This window comes from Choristoneura fumiferana, chromosome 13, assembly GCF_025370935.1.
Source record: "Choristoneura fumiferana chromosome 13, NRCan_CFum_1, whole genome shotgun sequence".
Lineage (NCBI taxonomy): Eukaryota > Metazoa > Arthropoda > Insecta > Lepidoptera > Tortricidae > Choristoneura > Choristoneura fumiferana.
This window is the reverse complement of record NC_133484.1, coordinates 7555968-7581520: the sequence shown is the minus strand read 5'-3', so window position 1 is coordinate 7581520 and position 25553 is coordinate 7555968. Positions and strand designations below refer to the sequence as shown.

The window sequence follows — 25553 nt, the reverse complement described above, 5'->3', positions numbered from 1 at the left end:
TCTAATGCGAATAAAAACATTTAATACGGATCGAAGGAGGACAACAATACCTTAAATGGAATGTAGAGTTGTCTCATTTCTTTTAATCAACTGGGAAATATTGTTTGCAAAGTAGAAAATTTCTGCAAAGAGTTGACGTAAGAGAAATTTATTAAATCTCTTAACGCAGTAGGTACAAATTAAGGTATTTAAATAGGTCCAGGTTATTTAATTTGATGTCATTAGCAATAGAAGTGACAGCAGGGTGTCTTCTATACCCTCGTAATACCCAGGTCCAATTTTGGTCAATAGAATTCGAAACTTAATGTCAATTAGTGAAGGTATTTTTTTTTTTAGTATACGGAATGGAGTAAATTGAGGACGTTGGGTCTTACGAGGAGACACAACTAGCATGTCCAACTTATTTTCTGTATTCGTATATTTGATGCTAAATCTATAATTTATGATAATGATAGATAAAATTGAAACAAGCTTTCTAGAATTACAATTAATATATGTTGATTTTATTTGTTTATTTTAATTTGAGTTGACATTGTTGGTGTAATATAAAGATAGATAATTATTAATATAAAGAGTTTTTATCTCCGAAGTTCACACAGTTAGTTATATGGATTGTAGGTGGAATGTTGTAGAATGGTTTGTCCTGCGACGACGTACATCAGAATTGTTCGTTATGTATGACCTAAACTGAATAAAGATGTTTTTACTATGACTTTGACTTGAAATTGACAAGGCGCATTATTATCTAATAATGCATAATATGTATGCTTCAAGGATGATTTGTGATTACGTATAATAACTAAATCTATCTACCTGCAATGAAATACGTGTAGGTATTTACCTAATCACATCTAGCCACGTCTTCCGTCTTAATTGAGTATGTAATATCACCATTTCCGTTCAAACCCCCGTCAACTGCTGAACGAACAATCATCATTAGACGTGCAAACAACCCTCTTGACGGAAACCCCCGTCGCACAAGTACTCGGCGATGTCCGGCAGGTAGTCGTCAATCTCCGTAACTCGTTCAGATGACTTTGTCAGCCCACCCAACCGGCGTCGGCGCATAGCAGTATCGCTGTTGCTGGTGCAAGTAATTTACACTTAGGCCCACAATGTAAAGAGTTATTTATGAAGCTCGACTTAATTCAATGCTTGATTGAAAAAGTCTTTATGGGAACTCATAACAGTCGGAAGTTTCTACATTTTATGAAATGAAATGAACCACCATCACTACACTGACGCGTTTCGAACTCAACCAGAGCTCATCTTCAGAGCAATACAACCGTACACCATGCTACCAGATGCCAGTCTAACATCTTGCATAAGCGTAGCTATCATAAGGTCGTGGGTGAGCAAAGTTATTGTTTATTTTTTTTTTACTTCATTGTCTCACATAAGTTTAAGTTCTATCAATATCTACTTGATTTTCTTTTAATATTGCCACACAGCTTTAGCCTAACCATCGCGACATACTTTCTCGTCATCTATTCTAGTATTCCATTCGCCGAAATCAATATATCACATTATGCCCTTCTGGATTCGAGGTTACCTTTAACGAGCAACAGTTTTATACTTACACCAACCCAACTACAGTTGTGTTGCCCTAAGGACCGGTATAACCTGGCCCGGTTTCATTTCACAGAAAGCGTGAGCGGGAACAAAACTGTATGACGGATTTGTTTGTTAACAAATCCAATATTTATTGGAGACGTTATAGCTCTATTGCTTATTTGATGCTAATTTGAATAAAATGGCTGTTAGTTTCATGTCACTTGATATTTGTAGACTATCATAGCTGGGCATAACTCGTTAATCCTTAATCGTTAATTAACGAAGTTAACATTTCGACTAACGGATTAACTTTTAAGTTAACTTCAAAAAATGTTAACGGACTCGTTAACTTCCGTTAAATGTCTCTAAATCAGTTAATCGTGGTGCCTACAAGTTATCAAAGATACCGCACGCACCCGCCACGCCCTTTGAGTATTCAACTAAGAAGATGGTATCGCTCACGGGTTGCTAACCATTTTTGTCTCTAAACTCGCGGGGGGAGGGTCGATGCACTTCCAAATTATGCAATTTTACAAAATAATGAAAACAGCACAATATTCGTACACACGCATACAAACCGAATTTCTAAACACAACAGTAATTTTCATTCACACAGTAAAAAAACTTCTTGTCTGAACATGACATTTGTACGTCACACCCATTGACAATAACGTAAAATCAGTTAGAGCTTGGGCCATATCGATAAGATTTTTGCAGGTGGACCTTGTCCAAGGTCCACTATCTTGCTCGCTAATCCTGCCGTGAAGCAGCAGTGCTTGCATTGCACTGTTGTATTTCGGTGTGGAGAGTAAGACAGCCGGTGAAATTACTGGCACGTGAGGTATCCCATCTTAGGCCTCTAGGTTGGCAACGCGTCTGCAATACCCCTGGTGTTGCAGATGTTTATGGGCGGTGGTGATATCTTACCATCAGGAGACCCACTTGCTCGTTTGCCATCCAGTAGAATAAAAAAAACATTCGTACATTCAGTCATTCATTAAATCCTATAATTTTTAATAGAAAATACGGTTTGCAAATAAATGTGATTGCTATATTAAGGTTTTAAATGTGTTTAGAGCAGGGGTGGCCAACCAGTCGATAGCAATCACCCGGTCGATTGCGATCAACCGGTCAATCGCAACTATTACTCCAGTCAATCGTGGCAACGCAAATAATATAAATACTGAACTATGCTGTTTCATTTAAGTCTTCAAGAAATGTGTAATTGGTAGATCGCACAGGGTTTCGTCAGTAAACAGTAGATCTTGGGTGTAATCAGATTGGGCACCCCTGGTTTAGAGTCTCTAATGAAAACTGATACCACTATTTATCAGAAAATTTATATATAGCAACATTTTTTCAATAGGTTTAGTTCTTTTGTAAACGTAGATTCATATAGCATGATATCTTTGGATAGTTTTGTTCATTATTCTGATATTATAGGTATCTAAAACAAGTAATACAATAGGCACAGAATTAATGACATTTTCTAGATATCTCGTTATATTATCTAGTGACTCTTATATGAAGTAATAAAACAACATCTATTTAACATATTAATTTTCATGAAGGGGAATATCCACATTATGCCAGATAACTAAATACACACACACAGATTATACGTCTTTTTTTTTTGTTTCTACTCATTAACTTATCCAAACCGACTATAAGATCACTAACGCAACTGCAAGAAAATGCAATTTTATCGCTAACGGATTAATGATTAACGTTAACTTGCGTTAAATTTCCGAAATTTAACGCTTTAACGTTAACGAAGTTAACTTTTTTGTAGCGGATTAGCGATTAACGAAGTTAACCGTTTAATTAATTATGTAGACTATTATGTCTTAGTCTCACAAACATTACAGTTCTTACTTTGTAAATTCGTTCCCTGCAATACCTGTTGCTTCTATGCCTTTATGAGTCCCGTTACATTATCATAAAATAATTACAAAGCTGTAAACTTAAAATGTAACCCAATACGTTAAGCTTGATCAAGTGTGTTGACCCCATGTGGGTTAAGTAGCTCGACTAACTCTTGCTAGTACACTTAATTACTGTCTGAATAAAGTAAATTATGCAAAATAGTGCTTTTAAGCTGAAATGTTATTATTAAATTATTCGTTCGACTCAATTTACTTTACATTTTCAGTATTATCGTTTATCGTAAAATTAAAATGTGCTTTTTTACTTTGTGCATCTGAATCATTGGACCATTCATATTTAATACCATTTAACTAATTTCTGACAACACAATGTTGTTACTCTTGCAATAAACGAAACTGAGGTTGAATCAATGAATTGGTTTTTGGCAATTTTAGAGGACCTATTATAACAAATATTACGAGCATCAGTATCAGTTAAAACTCTATTCATATTATCCAGATACATTTTAGCAGCTGTAAGCGTGCTCTTTCTCGTCTTCTTTAGAATTGTTCTTTTCCAACATTTTCCCCTTATTTGAAATGTCGAATCACATTAATACGTTTACAACAACTTGAAAAAGATGATAAGACAATACAGATGATAGAAAATAGAATATCATGATTTAAGTATTTTTGTCATTGCTCTAAACATAACTTCACGAGTCGACAGTTTTTTTTTACACGGGACCTTTAAGAAGAAGACCCGAGCATTGTCCCAATAAGCCGGGGACACGTTTCGAAGCGCGTCTCGTGCCATTGACCCACTGCAGGTTTTTGTGCGTATAACGGAACGGCACACTTGGGCTTTTATTGATACTGGACCCAATGATTTTGAACTATTGATTTTATAGTGTACTCACACCGTCACTTTTAAAATTTATTTAACTAACAACAAACGAAGCGGGACGATTATTATATGCGACGAATTGGCCTGACATTGCGTCTGACCTGGAGGGGTTGAGGTCAAGGGGATAGGCCTTGTCTCCGCAGTGGGACACTATATAGCATTCTAGTTTTAAAATAAAACACCAAATGGGCCATCCGTAAATAAAGTCACAATAAAGTCACAATTTTGCTCATTTTTAGATCCCCCTCCTATTATCACATTTTTTATTACTATGAAAATCACGATTATTTTATTGGTGTGTCACAAATCGCCAACCCCTTTGTGACTTACTGACTGTAAGTTGTACCTATTGCCTGTACCTACTTGTATTGTCATCTAACCTGGATATATGTTACCATATTACCACTGCAAGTTAAATTCGAGTTCTAAGATTTTAACCATACTAATAGGGCAAGATATGACAGCTTTTAAAACACTTTTAAACTAGAGCTTTTTTTATGGAATAGGGGGCAAACGAGCAAACCGCCTGACGGTAAGTGATTACCGTCGCCCATGGACACCTGCAACACCAGCAGTCACAAGTGCGGTGCCTTTTAAGTAGGAGTACGCTCTTTTCTTGAAGGCTAAGAGCTGCATATGGCTTATTTTTGCACTCCATTTTCGTAGGGGGTATATTCTCACATCGACGCCTACACTTGTCAAATTAGTCACGTTCCTAAAAACTACATACCAAAACAAAACCATCACGCAACACTGCGGTGTGACTAGCGTCCATAAATTGGAATGTTACCATATCAGTGTTGTAAGATTGGCCATTTCCTCCTAAAATTGGCCGACTGTCATTTACGAATTTAATTATGGCTTTGACCGATGAAACCAATAATTTGTGGTAATTTGAAAGCATAATGTAGGAGTTTTGTGGTACAGTTATGGTTATTACTCTTCTTAAAATTAGTTATTTGTACTGAAATGATTGAGTGATTCTCGTGTCTATGATGAAACGCTTAAATTCTTTGGTTAGCTCATTAAAGTTAATATTCAACTATAATTCATTAGAGATAGATTTGAATCGAAAAACTAGTTTTCGGGAAAGCTAGATATAAATCTAACTTAACCAATTCCATGTAGAGTACGAACGACGTGAAACAGAAAACGGTGTTGGAGGAACTAAAATTTTACATACGAAATTGTTGTTATGTCCAAACATTATATTAAAATGTGACAGTTGCAAAAAAGTGGCATCTTCATTTACATTTTTTTTAATGTCATACTTACTCTACAGTCTAAAAAAGTTTCAACTGTAGAAGAAATAGACGAAACAATAATTCTGTAAACCAATCCTTCTGACAGTAAATTTTATACGAAACAAATTGTTCCCGTTAGTAGATTCGATTCATTCAGAGTTTGCTAATTATGTGAAATGAAAGATCTATTGCATAGACACAAAGGGACCCTGACGACGGCAAGCAATAGCACAGTATCTCAACAAATAATCTCATTTACTAAATTTAAATCAGACTTTATTTGCCTTTATATTACAGTTCACAATTAAATAAGTCGCATCCCTAAACTAAACGTCTCTGGTTCTTTGAAACTGGCATGTTAATGTATGGAATAGAGTCTGTTTTTCATTAAAATTTAACAACAAGTAGCGATAAAGAGTGGTGTGAGAACGAGCCGCTCTGGAAACTGCGGTTTGCTGGCCATAATCGTATAGCGAATAAAAAGTTTAGTATACGGGTCCGCTTCGCAGGGTCATTGTATGAAAATTTAAACCTTTGAGAATCTGTATCGTTGCTAGCGATTAGCTAGTTTTTGCATCGGGTAAAGTTAGCATCAAATAGTGCATTCCACACTTGATTTTTCTTGTAATCCTGTACATATTGAGAGTTATAGGAATTTCCGCTACAATGGACAACACAACAGACAATCTTGGTTGCATGGAAAGAAAAATAGAACGTGCGTGTGGGCGTGCGTGTGTGTGTATTTGTTTGTTACTCCTTCACGCAGAAAGTGCTTGATGGATTTGGTAGTAGTGGTATATTTGGTATGTTATGTAGTCTCTGGAATAACACGTTACATAGGCTGCTTTTTGATTTTATATTTACTCGTGATTGGGCTTTTACAGCAAATTACAGCGATCTTCTTTATACAACGTAAACGAAGACCCCTGTGCAAGTTTTGGGAATTCCCTCGGGAGTTTGGTAAAACGCCGAAATTACAATCCAACTGCTAGACTTAATTAATGGTTCCTTTGCCACATCATATTCATATTACGGTACAAAGTTATTCGTTTCTCATTCTGACAAGAAACAAAGCTCCCAATTTAACTTGCTACTTTCCTTTCAAAACAAAGAAAGCCACGTCATAGGAACAAGTTACTTGTGTGTAACTTGTTCACCAGCGACCTCATCGACCTCTGCTCCTAATGCAAGTGAGAAACCAACTCAGGCGCGTACGCTTAAAGAATTATGACATCTCAGTATGAAATATGATGATGATGGCTTGTCGAAATGTTTGACTTGCGACCGCAATAAACATCGACCTGTCGAAGACTAAAATTCTTTTATGCTTTTCTGGTAGTTTGAACTATAGTCGTAATCTTTAAGCTTTTATTTAGTTTCATCTGTTGTCTGTAATAAAAATCTTAGACATCAAATTGACTCACTTAAACGGTCGAATTAAATGGACTGAAACTGAAATTTATAAATAGAATACTCAGGGTCAGTTCTGTTATTCTTTGGAGAACGCATCTAAAACGATGCGATTAAAAGAGACATTGATAAAAGTGTTTCCATAAAAAATTGCTGGGTAATCAAAACCTACTTATATAATATTCCAGTTGCCCTAGAAACTCGAAATTTGGTATGAAAGTAGCTTATAACAGAACCAATTACAAAGTCTGAATATCTAAGTACCTATGTTATGTTTATCTGTCCAAGTAAGTAACCAATCTAAAATGACCTCATACTGCGTACATTTTGCTCAGGAGGATAGCTCTGCTAGCATGGGATATTCATAAATTTTTACGCAACCCTCACGGCGCGAATCGCACTTGGCCGCTTTTTAAAAACTTCGAATGTCACTATTTTTGAGTGTCATTTTAATACAAAATGAAGTTGACCTCAGGTAAATGACCTCATGTCCATTAGTAACTCCTAAGCCAGAATAATTGTAAATTACTACTTCCCACGAATACTTAATTGTTCATTTTACACAAAGCACGGAATTGTCATGACTGCGCTATTATAATCATAGCGGCGTTTACTTATGAAAATAAAGGAAGCACGAACCCAACTCACGTCATACATTTATTAGGAAAGCTCAGTAAATTTTCCGCCTGCTTCTATCTACTAATTCAGATTTAACGAGGATGGTTATGTGAATAGGGAATACGACTTATACCTGAAAGCTTATCGTGTTTCTCATGTCTATTATGCCTTATTTAATTTAGATAATTTAAATCTGATGATGTATTAATTTTTTAATTTAAACTAACCATTTTCAAGGTGAATAATACCATAATACAATCATCATTTCATCAAAAATAATAATAAAACAGAATTTATAAAAAACAGATAGCAGACAGAATAAATATACCAGCTATTTAGCGTTTTTACTTTATTCCTACATAAATGAACAGAAAAAAATCAAGGTTTCTTTTGCTGACTACTATTTATGTTGACTGTACTTGCATGACAATGCATCCTACATATGTGTGCCAAATGTCAAGTCAGTCCTACCACTAACACCGGGTTAAGTAGTTCAATTCTTAAGATACTAACGCAGCAGGTTTGATAAAAGCTTGCAATTAGGTGCATTTTTCCAGGCTTAGGGACTGTTTCACCATCCATTGATTAGTGTTAACTGGCGGTTAAATGTGATGCCGTCTCTATTTGTTTTGTTCGAATAGACGGAGACGGCATCATATTTAACCGTCAGTTAACACTAATCAATGGATGGTGAAACAGCCCCTAAGAGTCTTACAAATAACCCTTTCTGACTGTGATTCTTAAAATTGCTTCTGTTTTAGTCACTTTTAATAGTGAAATCACGAATTCACGTTGCAAATCCACGTCTTAACTCTAGTCCTTCATTTTGGGTTTTACCACAGATATAGATACGTCTATCCATATCTGTGGGTCTTAATAACTCGAGGACCGGGAAATCTGACGCGTTGTAACTGACGAGATGTAGGTCAGTTAACTTGTGCTCGTCATATATTCTCCAACATTTTCATTTGCATTCTTGGCATCAACTAAACTAATCAAGCAGGCTATTCATTTTCTGACATTAAAAATAGGATAAATATTTGAATTGCATAAGGACTGAAAATTTAATACAATCATTTTAAATCACACGTTTTTACTGGCTGCGCAACAGCAACTTCATTTTCTTTGCAATCTTCAAAGTACATCTGTCAAGAACGGCGTCTGATTTATTTCAAACGCGATCGCACGTTTCTAAACATGCAACGTGCGGCTACAGTTCACTTCTGCTTATTCCTGGAAGACCCACATATGGTATTAGTGCAATATCTTTTATAGTAAATTCAATTGCTGCAATATATTTGGTCGCGGAATTTGCACGTCAAGCAGGATTTCTATGAAATGTTTTATTACCTCATGTAGAGGGCATCTTATATATTTTATACGTAATCATAGTCGTAATTATTAATTTCATAACGCACACTCTTGGTTATGACATACATATAAAACTTTATCTACGTATTTAGGAACGTTTCTACAAATAAGAAGCTTTAGATTAAAATATGAAGAATGTTTCTTATATTTCCCTGAAATTAACCTTACCTTTGCATTGTTTCCAGATTCAAAGATGGCTGTGCGATTATGAGAATCAAGAACAAACTAATTTTAGGTGAGTTCGGAATGTAAATGTGTTTTGCAAACGAACATGTTTATGTCATAAGAACATAATGGGTCTATTCTGGCATTTAATCGACTATCTATATGGATGAATGCCCGGTTGGTAAAGCGAAGGGTGTGGCACCGAGTCAAAAGCGTAAGGAATTGGACTACCTACGCTTCGCCGGTGACAGAATAAAGTCATTAAATTATTTTGTCACGCCGTGACAGTGCAATGACGATGATTTAGATTAAGAGCGACTACCACATAAGGGTGCGCACAAAGTTATTCTCCATGTTTCCGATTGCTTTATGTTCTGATGCAGTCGAATGTTGACGTTCGCCTATCGTAACTTCGGTAGATCGATTGGAATGTCAAGTAGCTTTTATGCCATAAATTCGCAATTGGCGCCCCTTTCGACTCGCCTTTACTTTGTAGACGCGCTTGCAAAACTTAAGATACTCTGATGGGAGTTTGGTTCCTACTTCTTATTTGTTTGATAGAGCTAAGTATGTAGGACATGGCTGCACGCATGCATGGATATTGCACAATTTTTTACGGAAAAAAGATCAGATGTACTGATGCGATAACAGATAATTCTAATGTATTTATTTATCCAATTATTTATTTACATTTAATTTACAAGTATTTCGAATAGCAAGTGTTTTGATTTTATATTATGTACAGTCTGCTAGCTGCAGAGAAAAGGTATCCCCTTGTAACGGCAGCAACCACACTGAGGGTTACTTTTCCTCTGCTGCTGACAGTAGCGTACGATACGGAAGACATTCTTCCCGGTGTTTGAACTATTTTAAGAGTGGCGGTGGCGCTGTCTCTTACGAATTCTAACGAGTATAGAGGCTGCTGTATGGAGGTCGGGCTCCTTTGGCTTGCATAAATTAAGTTTGTAAGGACCAATTTTCAAAATCAATCGATAATTGTGCTGAATTTAAACAATACTTCCTCATAATTTTATCATTTAACTAGTTGGACATTTGTTTTGAGCTGTAGTTTTGTAGCATTAGACGGAATTTTACCACTTTTAAATTATGTATCATAACTGTCCTACGGGGGTAGTCGCAAATTGTATTTTCCAGTGATGTCATTTTGAAAATCGGTCCCCTGTACACCTGTGCAGCCTGCCTGTGCCGTGATGCATGTATTGCCAGTATTTTTATTGGAGAATAAACGAGCCGGCATGATCCTTACATCTAAGCTTTTAGTTTAGAAAGTCCATGTTTACGAGTGTTAAAACAATTGCGCACACAACCGTAATTAGAGAATTCATTCTCTACGACTTTAGCAATACGCTGATTGCTAACCACGAGGGTGTAATTCAATCCCAATGTATACAAACAAGTAGCTAATTCGCGTAATAAAATTGCTGTTTCTCCCCAGTTACAGAAGGTGTTACAAATTGTGCCCGTAGGCTTTGTTAGCGATACGTTTTGGTTCAGTCTACAGAGTATAGATCAATTGGTTACGCGGCATATACTTACGCCAGCGGAATTTCTAATACAAAGTGGCGTCAATGTGCGGTTGCGGAATCCACAAATACCGCTGATCTGAATGTAACTGTAAACGAGTAGTCATTGATTCTGTTAGTTTGTTTGCGTATAAGGAAGCACAAATGTATGCAAACGTGCCAACAAGATCTGTAGGCTTATTGCTTATATGTTAATGATGCCAGCTGATTTAAGTGTTTTAGCAATCCTGTGGTCTAGCAATCAATATTTTAGTTGCACACGTGCTTTTTATTTACTCTTGCAGCATGTAAAATTCTCACGACATTTTACGCCCCATAGTCAGCACTTCTTAAATCACAATACGAATCGATGTCTTCAAGTTACAACGTCTATTATATTTCACATACATGCAATCCATCACGCGCCAGAAGTCAGAGATCACAGTTCGGTGCTGAGACATTAAAAATGTAAAAACTGGGCCGTACATTACATGTCTGTCTGCATTTACTTTTAACCATTTGCTTAATGTAAGCTGTGAGTTTACGTTGCGTAACTAACTTGATTGACCGCGCGGTAGGTACGCCAGTAAACGAGGTAATTTATAAGCGTTTATTTGTAAAAAAAAAAACTGTTGAACATAAGTCGTCTGGTCTGACTGATTTGATAGCAATTAGAACATAACAATCCAAGCCTAGCTGCACGCAAACGGTGTAACAGAAGTTCTGACTTTGATAATATTTTGAGTGTTTCAATTATATGAACGAGTACCTATTGAGATGGTTTTGTCTTTGAATTGAAATTTTGTGCGAAATAAAAAAAAAACAAAACCAAACTTGTGAATCTGGTAACAAAATTTATTAATATGGCATTGTCAGAAGTCTTGGAAAATAAACATTTGATCGTTACTCTTGTGATGTAATCACATTAAAATGATAAACTTGACTTTGCTTACGTATCAATACTTTTGTTTCCTGCAAAGCTTTCATTTTAATTGTCTTTCTCAGAAATATATCTATATCTTGATTACCTAGTGTTGTACACGTTTTTATGTTTTACTTAATTATTGATTTGATTGCTTAGATTTTGGAGGTCCATTGTTTACTGTCTTAATTTGTTTAAGTATTTTTCTTTAATTTTTTATCTACCTTGCTCTGTTTCCTAACGTAAATGTAAGTAACTGTTACATTGGTTTGATTTATCTTGAAGTTAAGCTGTACAATCGGTATGGTTTTATTTGGCGCGACATTTCGTATGTTGCTGTCTCCAAGTTCAGCGGCTAACGGAACCCTGCCCTCGTTGCGGAGTGATAAAGCTTCTGTAACAGATAACAGACTAACAAAGGTGCGATCATTAAGTATTATTAAAAGTTTCACCTTTATTGAATTGTTATGTAATCAAATACCACACTACAGCTACTAAGCCTTTTCGTGACTTTATATTATCAAATTTAAAAATCCTATTTAATCAGTTGGAAAAAATCACCTTTGCTTTATTTATTAGTTAAAAACATATTTTTTAAAAATTTACGATATAAAAGTAGTCTTATTTTAATCTTGCTTCAAGCAAATTTAAAATAACAGTACCTTTTTTATAATACTGAAATAAAGAAAACACATGGTCGATGATTGACCATATATTATACATTTTTACAGTTATACGGTTGTAATTTTACTGAAATACTTTATTTTTGATGTTCTTTCTTTAAAATTTATCAATTGTATCTGAAATCAAATATAACATTCTAAATTAACACAAACGTGTGTTGTCAGTTTGAGTAGTCTAGGTACAAACTGAATATCGTAGTAACAACATACCAAATCAGTCTGTTGCCGTGTAGATCGTAGATTCCACATTCTGATCTAACAGGCAGCAAATATTACAACATGCATTAGTTAGTACCGTCCTTTTGTCTATGTCAGTGCCGACGTCATCAATTCCCTGCCAGCCGCTCTACATCCTGCCTCTGCCTCTGCACCAACTAACGGTTTATTTATTCACATTTTCTGCTTTTGGTCCTGCTTTAAAAGTATCATTGATTCGTGCTTTAAATACTCCTACGAGTATCGAATCGTTTCCTTGTTTGTCTTTCAACTTTCCGGTTATTAAAGTAATTGGTGTGTTCAAAATTCTTGTGTTATTAGTTTTGAAAATTTGTGCCGGTTTAATCGATTACGGTATCGTTTTGACCTTACGATGCGTATCGTTGAAAAATAGCACGACAGTTAGTTTTTATCAAATAGACGTGCGTGACTGCGTTTCTTCGTTCATTGCTGTATCACACGTACCTACCTAGGTACCTAGGTACATTTGTTTTATTACACATCCCATCTCAATATAACGTCTTTTACTTTAGCTATTTATGTCTCGTCTTTAGCCAGTTAATACTCTAAAACAAAGGATTTTTTCTTGCACAATAGTAGTAGACATGTGCCGTGGGCATTAGAATCTTAAATTAAAATCATCTTATAATGCCACAATGATTTATCGATACACATCAATAATTGCACGGCTAGTGTAATTGACGTGAAAATCCGACGTAATAGCCGTCAATAGAGCGCGTTACACAACTTTCTTCGCGGATATCAATCTAAATTGTATTTTGAAGAATAATGCAACAGTGTATACTATGCATACTATTTAATTTGCTACTCAAAATTAGGCTGTGACGTAACGTTTAATTTGAATTATGTCTGCCTTTGATAAGCTCTTTGTTAGACCGGTTTGTTTTGAGCTAAGTAGATATTGGCATGTTGTGTTGAAACGACGAAACGCTTTCAAAGGTTTAGAAACAACCAGTGTTGTTAATTAAGTATTTTAATATATATTTTTTATTGTCACATCATGGGAGTGTAGCAATCAAAATGAAAGTCTATAGGTACTTTTACTAATTACTCTAGATTAAACAACTTTTTCATGCTGCACTTGCTTCTCCTAGTTCTCGTTTATCTAATGGTCAATCTCGGTGTGAATAAATTATATTAATAATACTTGTCGTAGTACCAGTTGGGTTTGCAAAAATTGTCCGCAACGTAAACTAGTTATGTCAGACTACTTAGTGAAGTGATTAATCGCGTTCGTCCATCTATGGGTAGGCTTTCATTAAAAAAAAAACTGGTAAAGCGCAAGTCAGACCCGCGCAATAGCGAGGGTTTAATTTTTCAAACCAGAGTAATTAAAACTTAACTTCCTATTTTATGTTGATTAAAGTTGAAAACTAAAGTTGTACAATTCAGACGACGTCTGTTTGATACTCAAACTGCAAATGTATTTGTTACGTATCCCAAAAATGCTTTTTTTCTCTTTTACTGTTGTCTTATAGTGCTTTGAGACCCTTCCTCTCACCTACAGTCTTTTGAAGTTTTCGGTTAGCTATGATAAACGCATCGCTAAAGTCTGACAACTTATTTCATCTCCGGACAATTCTGAATCTGGTATTACTTACACGTGTACCTTCCAACCATAACCCCTTTTTCAACGCGTACCAACATTTTCGTAGTCGTTAAGTATATACATTTTTTTTTGTCATCACAATAATTAGTTTTTTCTTTACATTTCATTTTATCAGTAACTGTTTTCGCATTGTAGTGTTATTGAGTCGTGATCAAATTTGGGTGCAATTTAATTCCATACCGTTGCGAATACAAATTCCGAGAACTGCTAGCCGGTTTTGTTTTTATAGGAGACCAACGTCGTCAATTAAATTATAAACGACGCTTTGGCTTCGTAAAAAAATAATTGTTATAAAAAATCTATGAGGATGTACGCATTGAGTAGGCTTCGAGCGACCGAGTAACGGTACATTACAATAAAAACAAATGCATCGAGATAATGTAAGATACCATTGTAATTTGCTTAGCAAATATCTCTATCAGGCCCTTTCGATGCGCTGCATAGATTACAATGTAGTCGCCGAAGATACGACCTTAAATTCCGTCCGACGTCGCGATTCCCGATAAGCGATACATAAACGATCTCGATACTCGAGTACCGTTCTCGTTAAATTATCGCTCACGTTTCGCTACTGAGCTGGCGCCGTAGTATTACGGTGTTGCTCGAAATTACGACGTTTTGAGCAAGACCCATCGTCACACTATAGGGAACGTGACTGGCGTTAAGTGAGAGCTTATGTGGTACATCAAAAGGATTAAGCTGTCGTGGCCTGGTCTCTATTTACGATATCTTACGCATTCACCTGTTAACCGTTTAGCTTCAACTGTTTTGTTTTTACCAATTTGAATTTTATGTTGATACAGTCACGGGGGTCATTGTCCTATTCGACGTTGACATACAACATCAAATTTATCGCCGTTTTAGTTTTAACGAACCACGTTCAGTTGCCTTCATCATTATTTCTAACTGACGTATGTTTTGGATGATGGACTATATTGTTCAGTAACTGCCGGGACCAGGTGGGCGTTTTTCGCTTAAATTGGCCAGTGTAAACGAACCGTTATAGTTATTGAGTTCAAACTCGTAATCGATGTTGTGCCGTAAAAATGTCGCTCGGATTATTTTGTGCTGTAATAATTGGCGTAATTGTAATTTAAGCATAGTTCCGTGATTAATTTTTTTGGGTGTAGCATCTCTGTTTTGCCTACTTTTGCGGTTCTAAGTTGTTCGTAATCAGCCTTATCTTGCTCCTCGCAATAATTGTAATGTGACATTTTGCGTGATCATTAGTTACTTGGCTAATTTTAACCCAATCATCTGTTACTACGTTTTTTGCATTGTACATGATACTGACAATGAACATAGCAAAAATTACAATCAAACCGTCTCTACAAAAAATAACTGACTGCTGACAAAAAAGACTTGATTAAAAGCTGTCAAAAATGTCTGCTATTATCAAAGGAAATGATAAAAAATCTCTTAGAGATCCATCGTCTTATGATACTTACAGAGTACCTACAAATTGACGACTTTATGATATTTGTTATTCCTACAATATAAAAATGACACCATCGTCTTAAGCCAGTGAACGTTATAAAATAATTTCTTGATTAGATCAAATTAAAGGACACGCTTCACGGGATATGTAATTCTTATTGTCTATTTCCGCCACTTTGATGCAATACTTATAATTTTAAACATTCGCAAGTGATTTTACTCGCACCAAATTCAGCATACAACAAAAATAACGTTTCCATATTCACTTAAAAATTTACCGGCTAACCTACTTCACACATATTGTCTTACCGCTACTACTCCATGCTAAAAGTCTATTGTGTTTAGTAAATATTTACTTCATACGAGGCTTTATGCCGGCGAGTAGGCCACGCCATCTTCGCTTTCGGATGCTAGTTACTCGTAGTTAGTAACCACTCTTCTCTCCGCGCGGCAACGTGCCTCTAACACACGGTTATGCGAACGTGTAAATGTAAATAGGCGACTTATCCGCTCTACGATACCGTGTCCCGTTTTGCATATCTCGGGGCTATATCTACGGGTTAATCAAATATCTAATGAATCAATTCAATCTGAAATGTGCCCTTTTGTGAACCGAGTGTAGATTGTTTTATCGGAGAAATTTGGATTGCATTGGGATTTAAATGGTAAGAGAATATTTTGTATAAGAAACCAACTGAACATTTAAAATAGATTTACGACACGAATAACCATAACATCTTTAAAAAGGAGCACAAAACTGAACTTTAACAGACTACGTAAAGCTGTCAAAATAGTCCTTTGAAAACCTTAGTCGCATGTACGCTGAATTTTATTACAATAACATAGCTATTACCAGCCATTTCCTTGGTGGTTTTATTTGCGCATCAATGACTCATCGTTAACATTTACCATAACAAATGCCATATTGTTAACATAAATAGCAACTTGCGAGACGCCCGAGATGTTTGTCGACTGCAGACGTCGTCGTATAATCCTGGCTTTAAATACACAATCAACAACAACATTTCAAACTAGTTCTCATTTAAAATTTTCTCGCAATCCTCGGGAGAACTGACGTGGACAGTTGCGTTGGTAGAGCCGAGTGGAGATAACTCTGTCACCAATAAAACCATAGCGTTTTCTTTTAATAAATAATGTTATTCTGGAACGGCTTCACTTAACATTACTTATGTATTAATGTTTCGTAATTTAATGTTGCTGTTCGTTATTCACTGCGACTTTGTACATTTATAAAGTCAGGACGTATATCGTCGTAGGTAATCATTATTTATAGTTTAAGGCCTCAAACTTTGATCTTTTTTGAATTCAACATTACTGTTGACAGTTATGAGAGAATGATTAGGTATCAAAACAAAACGACAAGAGAAAGAAGTTAGCTCACAAGAATCAGTTAAAAATAATCGATTCGCAGTAATAGAAAGGTTGCGAGTGACACAGTTTAACGAACAATGAACGTAGTAGAAAAACATCTCCCTGCGTTCAAAATTGATCAATGGGAATCGATCTAAAGCTATTATTATGAAATGCGTACAAAAAATACTTAGGGATTACTGCTCGTCCAAAGCGGAAGAGATTTGATACCCATCAAATCCGTCAAATTTACACAATACCATTCCTCTGCGTTTTGTCCTACAGTTAACTTCACTCATAATAAGGTACCGCTGTGCCTTCACATTCTATACAAGAGATAACATAGCGATGTCTGGACTGCGGTACGCCTACGTACCACCACCGCTCTATAAATTGTGCTTCGTTATGCAAAGAGTCGACAGAGTCGGCAGGTGGCCCTTCAACTTCGAGATGCTTTCTTGTTAGTATGAAGTCCTGTTTGTGTTCGACAACCGCCATTTTAGCCACATTTTTATTTCTTTATTTGTCATATGTTTTATATTCTATGGAATCGGCTAATCGGATCAATTTTGTGGTTGCAACTTGCCATCTATAGAAGTAAAGCAAATTATGAAATGCTCAAGTATACAGGTATACTTATTTAGGTAGGTCTACGTGCTTGCTGAAATACGATTTCACACAATTTACTTTTATTCATCAGCTTTGTTAGAAGCGAAAACTTTGAAAGGTGAACCCGACTAAATACCATTTCTGCAATACGAGAAACGTGCGCATTGTAAACCGCACAGTTCTGGTTTGATATTTGATATTTTAAGGGCTACGTCAGTTTGGTAACCTTATCTAAGTTACTTCTGTCTGACACCTTAAAGTTATAATCTCTTCGTAATCTTTGTTTCCGTCGTTGTAGTAGCTTGGAAGTTTTGATATCACAACCATGTCTTGATTTGTAAAAAGGTGTCAGGTACGGTGGTACCGTGGTATGTATGTAAAATGTGTTTCTTAATAAAGTTTGGTACTATAATAATGATTGCTAATTACTTTATTTTAACTCAAGTTTCGAGTTGATCTAGTTTATATTTCGCAGAATTGTCAACAATCCTCTTCTTTCTCGTTCTTAGCCAATATTTATTGACATTTCTAAGGCAATTGTAGCAATTTACGACGTCGTTTGTCTTGACCAATGAGAGCAAGTCCACACTGTATTTAACCGTGCTATAGTCATCCGTAGTCCTGAGTTAAATAATGTTGTTTATTTATTGCATATTTATTCTCGTTTTTGTGATGGGTCGTGGGCGTAGCAACTTCTCACGGCGACTGTGATTGTGATGTGTAATATCGTATCCGGATTTGGTAATCGTGGATAATTAATGGATACTTCATGTATATCACTTTCTGTATAATGCGCGGTCCACTCCTTGATCATTTTAATAGCTACAACATTGTATGAATCGAGTTTCCTTCCATCCGACATGATTTAGTTCTTTATTATCAACTCTTTAATGCTTTGGTATCAACGATTTATCGAGATAGATAAAACGGCGAGCCGTTTAGTCGAATTTCTTAAACTACAAATATGTCAAAATACTATACTGTTTTTAAAAAATATTTAGCCCTGCCCTCGGACATATTGATCTTTGTTGACGCTCATTGCATTATTCATTCAGTAAAAGTGCTCTATGTCGAGTTCTCAATTTAAACTTTTATCATAATTTCCGAGGTGCCAAGTTTCATCAGCTATGCATTTATGCACGTCGCTTCCAGGCCGGTTTATGATTTATATTGTGACCATGTTACCTTGTTTGGCTATCGTTCTCGATTCCAAACAGTATTTGATTTAGTGCTATTGTATAACTGTTACCTTATTACCATAATCTCTTCCTAAACAATGCTTAACAAGCTTTGACATACTGTTAGTGTTCGGTGTTGCTGCTTAAATTACAAGAGATTTTCTATATTTATACTCCACCACTATGTGCTTCTTACGATTTAAGTGTTTAAGTATATTTACTGCTGAAAATGTTGGAAGGGATAGGTACCGTTTTCTCGACGCAGGACAAAATGTAACAAACAAGGCGTTGTTTTCTACTCACATGTATTAAGCATTAAAAGAAGTATAAAAACTGGTGGAAAGGCTTTACATATATTTATTAATTTAGTTCATTGCAATAGTAAAAATCGTAACTACGGTAGTTCTGTGCTCGCTACTACATCGATAAGAGGTTATTGCCCTACAGCTTCTCTATCGGTTGATTTAATTTCATCACGCACGTTCGATACAGTGCTAACAACATGTGAATGCTTCAAACCACTTGCATGAAACTCAATCTTGATTGATAAACCTCATACAACTAGGCCAAAACGAATTTGCTCACTTTCGTTTCGTGCAACACTTGGCCAGAAAAACATAGTGTTCAACAAATACCTATTTTTTACTGCTTTGATTGCTCTACGATTAGTAGCAACAATTGATTGCTGTAAGATTAGTTTATTTAAAGAACTACAAAGAGCTTTTACATTCATGCATTTTGTAAGAGAGTCATTTATTACACTTATCAGCATCAGCATTCAGATAATGATTTCTATTTATACAAATGATGCCTTTTGTAAAGAGCTACTAATATCGTAAAATTGTATTGACCATTTGCGCACCAAAAATTGCCACACGCTTAATGATTTAGCGCTGACTTTAAAGCAAATTATTTGCATTTGTCGCTTAACTGTAACAGTTTCTAGCCAGACACTACTATAGGCGAATAAATAAAGTTGGCAGTGTCGGCACAGAAGTTACAACTATCATAGAGCTCTAAGCGAAACAAATTATCTAATTCCTTACCTAATCATAAACAGATAGAAAATTACCAATATTAATCAAAATAATACGAATTCCATTGCTTCCTTTCGAGATCGCAATCTAAACAGCAAAGTAGCCATTTAACTTTGATAAGTAGTAGGAAGCAGGCGTTGGTGGGTAATGTAGCAAAGTTGCAAGCAACGCAGCGGGTGGCGAAAGGGAATGGGCAGCAGACACATCAGGGATTTCAGTGAAAGGATAACATCTTATTAAATACACTGATATCAGATCTAGACCGCATAAACTCTGAAGTTTATAGGATTTCTTAAGAGCTTAGGTTTAAAGTGTATAGCAGCGAAACAACGGTCAAGATTTTGACCGCAAGCAAATGACTGCAAGCGAAATAATTAGTATTTTAGTGAATTAAGTTCTGTCAAAGTAAGAGCGAAACTGAACATGTCATGCATTGACCGCGAAAGCGTGAACTCGAAAGTGGATGTTTTCGTCAGTCGAGTAATTACTGATAGTGACACCCAATGACTACTCGATAATGATTTGAGACTTTCTAAATTAATAACACAAGAAACAGTTACGTACAATATGATGTGTTTGTTAGAATTGATAGTCATCAAGTCATCAGTTTGTTTAATAGTTTCGATATTTATTATCAACCCTAAACTTGTAATAACTTCGAACCCTTGTACTTATTATCTGTTTCACTGCTTTGCCCTTTGACACCAAAGCATCAAGGCCGCCAGACCTTTCACTTTTTCAATAATCGGTATTACCAAAGCGGTAAGCTGTACGCACTCCGACCTCAAACCGACAACATAAACACGATAGCGAAATTGTAACAAAAAACAAAAGTAAAAACACGCCGATTCTCTCCGCCGTTTCGTCATGTCGCAAATTGTGGCGAGCAAAATTATTCGGCAAATTTTCGACGTTTTTGCACTCAAATGTGATTTAGAACAAGGCGCGTGACTTTCGCAATCTGTGACATTATCGTTTCGTGTCTGGCCGAAACGAAAACTGTTTGACCCGACTTAGGAGGTATTTTGCTCTTTTGAATGAGTTTGAAACCAGTCGTATTACTGTGGGTTGAATCAGCTTGTGTAAGACGCCCAGACTATGACGTTTTATGACCCAAACCCAACCCACCGCCGCCGCCCTATGAAACAAGCCACCTTACATTTTGCAGTGGGAAGTGCTTGACTTGCTCTGTACTAGATTAGGTGGCTATCTTTAAGATTCTCTTAATAATACAACCAAGCTTTGTTACTAGGCCGGCCACCAGTAAAATATTCTACGGGACAGCTGACAACAGTCTAATCGTCAGAGCCCGAAATGGTTACAAGCAATCTCACCACCACTTTGATTTCATTTGGAAAAGATTATAATCTCAGGCCATTATCGTCTGTATTCGTTCATAGAAGGCTATCGGATCTGAACTGTCTTTATTTGGGTTGTAAAATCGAAACCGTCGCAGTGCTAAGGTTTCCATGCATTTAAAGTTATTATGTTCGAGATACTGTGAAATATTATTACGAAACAGTTAGTAAGTTTTAACAACACGATATTCAAAATTAAATGATCATCTTAATTACCTTGCCAATTTAGTTTGACAGAGCCTACCAATTAACTCTTAAGTATTCTTGAACCCTTTTGCATTTAATTTGCCTTCTCAAATTAAAGCTAATTGCCTCCTTCAAGAGGTTGTCCGAATTCATTTGCCTGTCTAGCTACCCTGGTCACGAGAATCATGGGACAGTTACTGACTCTTTGCTTCGCTCCGGGATAATAAGTAAAGTGCGGTTCGTGAGTTGCTGGCGTTCATTTCCATTTGTGCACGAGCCATTGTATCCTTGACAGGCCAGATAACGCAATTGCCTGATGAAAACTTTATTGCGAGACTAGCAAAACTCGTGGCTTTACTTCATTAAGTTTGATTACGATCATCATGCTAATTTCAAGTGAAGAAGATTGACCGTAATGAAAATGTGCTATATGATGTACCAACCAAGTATTCAACATTTACTATTTTAACATAGCCACGAATCTTTTGAAATACTTTATCTCGAACGTTGGTTTTAGCTGCTTAATTAATCATAAGAAGTACCTACTTACTTATATCTACTTATTCGAATAATTTATGTACAGATTTTCTAATAAAGACAGCACAAAGTGAAGATGTACAGAGACAAATGTACAGATGTTGGTAGAAACCGTTAACTAACACAACATAAATAAAGTGCTCAGTTCGTTATTGAAGAGGTATCATTAAGGTTTACTGCTTAATGAGCCATTAAAATATCTCCTACAAATGGCTCAGCATAATTTAGCAACGCTAAGCCGGGTCAAAGTTCAAAATTGTATTTAATCTTTCCTGTATTTAAACAATTGAAACAGTGATAGAATATCAATATACACAAAGGAATTGGCTTTCACAAATGACCAAGCAAACTATTGGCAATTTAGCATACTGACGATCATTTATTAAAGCAAGTGTTAAAACCAGGTCTTTCTAATATGAAATACAAACATGACCTGGTATAACTCTTTGTCATCATAATGAATGGGCAGTGATATAACTTAAGCATCCTTTTCTCACTAAATGTTTCTGAGAATCACTTAACATATTTTGTAGATGGAACAAAAGAAGTAGCTATAAAAGAGCATTTTTGTTTTCAAAAGGGTACAGATTTTCAATAAATCATACGTCAGCTTTGTAGATGCTAGAACAAGCATGATACGCCCGATAAATGTTGGACATTGTCCATAAAATCAAACGACAGTTAATTTAAATGCACAACATTTAATAGACGAGGTTATTCAAGCAACATTGTACGAGTAGAGCTTCAATCGAGCTTAACTTTATGTGAACGACTTGACGTTACAATGGAAACTCGCCGAACCGTGCCACTAAAGGCAACTGCAGACGGTACGCCCATCTCGTGACGTCGCTGTTCCGATAACGGAATCTTCGAGACCTTGACTAGTGGTTTGAACTTTTGGCGGGTGAATCATGCGCGGTTTGAGAAACTGGGACGCAGGGCAGTGTTCATCAATCAAGGGGACTTCCTCATTTTACGTAGAACTATGACCTTAGTAAAAATATATATTAGGGTTTGATAGGATGCCATACAGTATTTAGTGCGCATAAAAGCAGCATGTAGACATTAAGAGCTTTTTAATGATACAACACACACACGTTTCCCACCTGTCTTACTTATTTGAGATAATTTATGATGCTGGTTCTTTAGAACGTGTTCCAAATTCACGCTTTGATTAAATTCTGAACCCTTGATACAGTATTTGGTCCTTAGATAGCCCAGCCGTCCATTATGGTGTCTCTACACTCCAATGCGCGCATTATAGCGTAAATACCTAGACGATTGTCTTTGGCTTTCAAATGTCACAGCCGCAGGTCGAGACGACGTGGGAGATTCACATTTTACCTCCAATCACGTTTATTGTAAACTTTATGTCTGGCCTGGGTGAAACTAAATTATTGTAGTTTTCTCTTGTTTGCCCTTTGTCTTTACAGTTTTTTTGAAAAAATAACTTTAGAAATTTAATATAACCAATGGTCTTGCTAGAAACTTCTATGTTGGTATAATTGTTGACCAACCTGTTTTAATGAAACAATGAGCAAGCTTCCGTTGATTTTGAAAATGCCAAGATTACGAGTACGAACAAATAATAGGAAATAGATAAAAATACAGTTGCATATCTGCAAACACTATTATTTTTACTGTAGATTGATTTAATTTATGTCTGAGGAACAGAGTTAAAAATGTACAAAAGTAAAAAAAAAAATGTGTTTATACTATTTCGTCGTACATTGACCGTTCCGGTAAATATCAGGAGAACAATAAACGTTAGCCAAACACAGTAAATCTCCTGAAAAACAGGAGACCCGGTGATACTGATCATCACCATCTTCATCTTATTACACCTCAATGCTGGGCATATCCTCCTCATAGAAGTAGAAGTATTGCATAGTACTTGATTCAATTGATATCTTTACATATGTACGCAATAGAACTTAAATAAAATGTTTCCATAATGCAAAAATTATGATTAAGTATATTTCTTCGAATTCACAGTGTTAGTCAATTTAAAAAGGCGTCAAGTGAATGGGGCACGTGTTATCAACAAAAAGTGAGCGGACGTTAGGTCGGTCGATCAGGTTTCTGCCTCCAATATTCATGTATATTTTTTGTCTTTATCAAGCTGTCGGCTGCTTTGCGCAACCCGAACCGAACTCGGTGTTACGAGTAACATTATATACTTATGAAGTTATGAGTTTTACGCGTTGACAAAAAGCACGTTTTCAAAAAGATTGTTGATACAATGTGTACAGTTTTAATTTATGAATTAAGGGGCTATACGTAAAATACGTCCAGTACACTAATTTTTAGAAAATAAGAACCACCTTGTTATGTTACACACAATAATAATATGTAGGTACCTACCTAACGATTAAAAATAAACAAGTATTATTTAGTTTGTGTGCCACAATTCACTGAAACCCTCTGCCCCTCTCGTGTTTCTAATTGATGGATAACCAAAATCTTGTGTTCAAAAGTCTCTTAAAACAGATTTGCCTAATTGTTAACAGTATGAAGAAACTTAAGTAAAACTAGTAAGGCAAAATGATTCTACCACAATTTTGCTCCTTTATTCACATACCTAGTTCAAGCAGGTTAAACGGCTTGTTAAAAAACTTCTACTACTCTCACTCACTACTTGTCAAGACAATCAAGGGACGAGAGAATGGTGCAATAAAATTCCTTTATAAGGAAATGTCAACGCAACGACGAAATCCTATGTATATTTATAGTAAAATAGCTTAAGTGCTCTCTTATTGCTGTTGTCGCACAATGATGACTTCAGGTGCTCATAAATATTAAAAATATCTCTAGGCAGGTTACTCTTCGTTCTTGAATTAAATAGAAATGTAAAATCAAGTAAGAGTAATAATGTTAATAATTGATAATGATAATTTTTCTTTTCTTTTTGGGTTATCAATTATACCTAAGAGATGTCAAGAGATTCACTGTCAGACCGTATAATGCCGTACATCGATGTATTAGAGAGCAGAGCTGGGGGGCTACTCTGAAACTATAAATTTTAAGTTCGTAACGTACCGTCTCTCGTACTCTCCTATTAAATGCTATTAATTAGCATGAACAGGATGGCTCAATACGAAGTTCAAATTTCAAACTTTGTAATGTAAGGCCAGTATCATTTGAACTGTGTTAGATAGGTACTTGCAATTTTCACAGTGTGAAGGTAATTAATTACCTACGGCACCATAACTAAATGATAGGTTGTTTCTCATACGAGAACTGAGTATTTTACTCTTTGTTTGCTCGATCTTAAAAGTGGACATTGCATGGTGGTAGTGAACTCTTACGTGTACCATTTACACTACTGTTTTTTGTTATTTTTAGAAGCTGCGTGTCTGTCGTGAGTTTTAAATGATACCGCTCGTACCTTTCGTTATACATACAAGTGTTCTTGTATACTAACAGCCCTTCATTTATATAAGGCATTAATGATCACGTCTTTATTAAAATATACGGTTTCACCTGGCTCTATTTACACATAGGGCAACTAAGAAACAGCTTTGAAAATAAAATCACTTGGTAGCCGGCACGCGATGCTTAGTGAACTATATAAATGAACGGCTAGCAGTCATGGTAAAGAGTTAGCTATTGATAATAGTAATAAATTGTTCGGAAATTGAAATGGATAAATGGACAATCCGTTACATCATGTTTATTGATATTGCGTTAGATTTTCTTTAAAGCACCTCCGGTAGGAATGGTGTGTAAGTT

At 35.9% G+C, this 25553-nt stretch overlaps 1 protein-coding gene across 2 annotated transcripts in view; it reads left to right on the top strand.

Annotated features, from left to right (window-relative positions):
• Positions 1-25553, top strand: part of Cad99C (cadherin 99C) — a 170610-nt gene that overhangs the window by 88285 nt on the left and 56772 nt on the right. The window contains exon 2 of one of the 2 annotated variants that reach the window (XM_074096147.1): positions 9155-9204. The gene's annotated coding sequence lies outside the window, so the exon portion shown is untranslated. Of the gene's footprint in view, positions 1-9154; positions 9205-15997; positions 16211-25553 lie in introns of those variants that run through there. The other variant, XM_074096148.1, reaches the window with a different exon arrangement.